Source organism: Odocoileus virginianus, chromosome 3, assembly GCF_023699985.2.
Source record: "Odocoileus virginianus isolate 20LAN1187 ecotype Illinois chromosome 3, Ovbor_1.2, whole genome shotgun sequence".
Classification (NCBI taxonomy): domain Eukaryota; kingdom Metazoa; phylum Chordata; class Mammalia; order Artiodactyla; family Cervidae; genus Odocoileus; species Odocoileus virginianus.
The window spans coordinates 38445679-38449872 of NC_069676.1; positions in this window are offsets into that span (position 1 = coordinate 38445679).

Below are 4194 nucleotides of genomic sequence, written 5' to 3' on the forward strand. Positions count from 1 at the left end.
TCTTGACCTGCATACAGATTTCTCAGGAGAAAGGTCAAGTGGTCTGATATTTCATCTCTTTCAGAATTTTCCACAGTTTATTGTGATCCATACAGTCAAAGCCTTTGGCATAGTCAATGAAGCAGAAGTAGGTGCTTTTTCTGAACTCTCTTGCTTTTTTGATGATCCAATGGATGTTGGCAATTTGATCTCTGGTTCCTCTGCCTTTTCTAAATCCAGCTTGAACATCTGAAAGTTCACAGTTCATGTACTGTTGAAGCCTGGCAATAATGGCTTAGTGTCAAATACTGTGCCAGCCCATTTTGTAGCCTTTATCACCAACAATTCAGAAATGAGAATTATTTACAGAAATGAGAGCTACTATTAGAATAGAACTGATTGATCCCAGAGGCCTGTTTCAACCATTGTTTCCAGTGTAGTCATATGAACTATTCCCTTTTTCAATCAGGATTTCTAAGACTCCAGAATAAAATCCAGTTCTTTGCTTCAGTCCACAGGAAAAAAGCCTAATTAATATGACTGTGTTAAGAAACTTAAAATTTCACAGTTTTGTGTTTACAATAAGTGGTGGCTGTTTTACTTTTGCTTGTTTGTTATTGACATTGATAGTTGATTTACAATATTGTGCTCATCTCAAATATACAACAAAGTAATTCTATATGTATATGTGTATGTTTATGTATATGTGTGTATATATTTGTATATATATATATTTGGCTATATATATATGCATACACACACACACACACACACACATATATTTGGCAATTCAGATGTGGTGAACAAAATCGTACCCAAGAAAAGCAAATGCAAGAAGGCAAAGTGGTTATCTGAGGAAGTCTTACAAATAGTTGAGAAAAGAAGAGAAATGAAGGTGAAGGAAAAAGAGAAAGATATACTTAAATGAAGATCTTGGCAACTGGTGCCATGACTTCATGGCAAATAGATGAGGAGAATTTGGAAACAGTGACAGATTTTATTTCCTTGGGCTCCAAAATCACTGCAGATGGTGACTACAGCCATGAATTTGAAGATAATTGCTCTTTGGGGAAAGAAGCTATGATAAACCTAGACAGTGTATTGAAAAGCAGAGACATTACTTTGCTGACAAAGGCATGTGTGTGGTCAAAGCTTTGATTTTTCCAGTAGTCATATAAGAAAGTGAGAGCTGGAACATAAAGAAGGCTGAGTGCTGAAGAATTGATGCTTTTGAATTGTAGTGCTGGAGGACTTTGGGGGTCCCTTGGACTGTAAGGTGATCAAACCAATCAGTCTTAAAGGAAATGAATTGTGAATATTCATTAGAAGTACTGATGCTGAAGCTGAAACTCCAATACTTTGGCCATGTAATTCAAAGAGCCTACTCATTGGAAAAGACTCTGATTCTGGGAAAGATTGAGGACAAGAAGAGAAGGGGGTGACAGAGGAGGAGAATGTTGGATGACATCACCAACTCCATGGACATGAGTTTGAAGAGACAGTGAAGGACAGGGAAGTCTGGTGTGCTATCTTGGGGTTGCAAAGATTCAGACACGACTTAGCAATTGAACAACAAGAATATTATGCTTATCTATTTTTGGCTCTTCTTGTTGCCATTTATAGCAGTAGTAAAAGAAAGTAAGTGTATTTGTGTTGCATCTGTGTTCCCTTATAAGTTCTTCACTTACCTGTTTATTGAGTACCTGTTCCCAACTCAAATTTTGCAAATAAAGATTATAATTTAAAGTTCAGGCTTACATCTTTGCTACAGGTGTAAGGCAGTGAGGGAAGTGAGCATTTGGGTTTTCTCATAGGTATTGAAAGTGAACGTCAAGTGAAAGTCACTCAGTTGTGTCCTACTCTTTGTGACCCCATGGACTATACATTCCATGGAATTCTCCAGGCCAGAATACTGAAGTGGGTAGCCTTTCCCTTCTCCAGGGGATCTTACCAACATAGGGATCAAACCCAGGTTTCCTGCATTGCAGGCGGATTCTTTACCAGCTGAGTCACAAGGGAAGCCCAAGAATAATGGAGTGGGTAGCCTATCCCTTCTCCAGAGGATCTTTCCAGTCCAGGAATTGAACCAGAGTCTCCTACATTGCAGGTGAATTCTTTAGTAACTGAGCTGTGAGGGAAGTCCAGATATTGAAACATTTGCTATCTAAGAAAAGTCAGAAGAGGGTTTAGCTTAGCAAAAGCCCAGTGGCCTCTCATTTATCAACAACTTGGGGTAACTATCAGTGAGATAAGACAATATTTCAGAAGTTTTTTTTTTTTTATGTACAATGTCTGGGGAAATAATTGAAGGGTATAAAAAGTAAAAATGATTTGGTTTTTATTCTTTGATTAGTCCACAAATAATTTTTGTGACCAGATCCAATTGATGAAATGTAGCAGAGAGATTGATAGAGAAGGTGAGGAGGGGGAAGGAAAGAGAAAGGGAGAGTCAAACAGAGAAAGGAGGAAGCTTACCATGAATTTGTGAAATTAGTGAATAAGTATATGTCTCTAAGGCCTGGTGATCTAATGTGAAGCTGAGCTGTATAGAAAAGTCATCTGTAAAATTCATAAATAAACTAATGTGGTGGAAACAAAGTAAGAAATAATACCAGAAAATCTCTCACTCTTTTTGTCATCTCAAAGGTTATGCATCTTCCAAATTCTTGGAATGATGCCTTCTCAGGAGGATCTCAAATGCCATTTTCACTTATTCTTACACTCTAAGAGACTCTGGAGATGATTGTTTTACTATGGGTGTAGTCTCCTAAATTTCTCATTCTCTTCTCTCTCTCTAAATCCAGATTGGGTGGAAATTCTTCCTGAAGTTATCTAGCCAAGATACATATTGACAATGTCACTTACCTCAGTATGGTAAGCAGTCACCTCCTTTAGCATCACTGACTCAATGGACATGAATTTGAGCAAACTCCAGGAGATAGTGAAAGACAGAGAAGCATGGCATGCTGTAGTCCATGGGATCACAAAGAGTTGGACATGAATTTGTGACTGAACAACAACTCCTTGTGGCTGGTGTATCTGTAAATAAGCAGTATCACATAGCACAAATTCCTACCTAAAACTATATTCTCAATTGTATCAGATATACAATATATCTTCAATACAAAATCCACTATCCTCACATGAAGTTCTTCCACTGGATAATTGTTACATTGCTCCCTGTTCTCAAGTTTGAAATCATGTGAATTCCTATAAGGAAGATGCTGCTTTACACTGTTGTGTTAGTTTATTGTGTACAGAAAAATACATATATCTCCACCCTTTTGGACTTCCTTCTCACTCACATCACCACAGTGCATTAAGTAGAGTTCCCTGTGGTAAACAATATGTTCTACTCTGACCTTTATGAATTCTGCTCTTCTACTAACTTTGGAATTTTGTTTTTGCTATTGTTTTACTTCATTCTCTAGTTGCTTTAAGTGTAAGTTTAGACTGTTTATTTGAAATTTTTATTCTTTCCTGAGGTAGGATTTTAATGCTATAAATTTCTCTATTACAACTTTTTTTTCCCCCCTGTGTCTCATAGGTGTTGAGTCATTGCACTTTTATTGTCATTTCTCTCTAGGTATTTTTTTTTAAATTCCTCTTTGATGTCTTTAGTAATACATTGGTTCTTTAGTTACATATTGTTTAGGTTTTGAGTGTTTGTATTTTTATAGTATTTTTCTTATAATTGATTTCTAATTTTGTAGCATCATGGTAAGAAAAGATGCTTGATATGATTTCAGTTTTCTTAAATTTACTGAAACTTGATTTCTGATGGAAGATGTGATCTATCCTGAGGAATGTTCCATGTGCACTTGAAAGGAAAGCATATTTGGCTGCTTTCAAATGGAATGTTCTATAAATATCAGTTAAGTCTATTTGTTCTAATGTGTCATTTAAGGCTTGTGTTTCCTTATTAATTTACTGCCTGGATTATCTGTCCATTGTTGTAAGTGGGGTTTTAAAGGCCTCTACCATTCTTTTGTTGCTATCAATATCCCCTTTTATGATAGCTATTAGGATTTCCTCATATATTGAGCTGCACCCATATTGGGTGAATATATATTAACAATTTTTATATCTTCTTCATGGATTGATCCCATTATTTCTTTTGTTTTTAATTAATTTATTTTTTTCTGCAGGATCTTTGCTGTACAGAATTTTGTTGCTTCCTGTTAATCCTCAACATGAGTCAGCCATAGGTATACA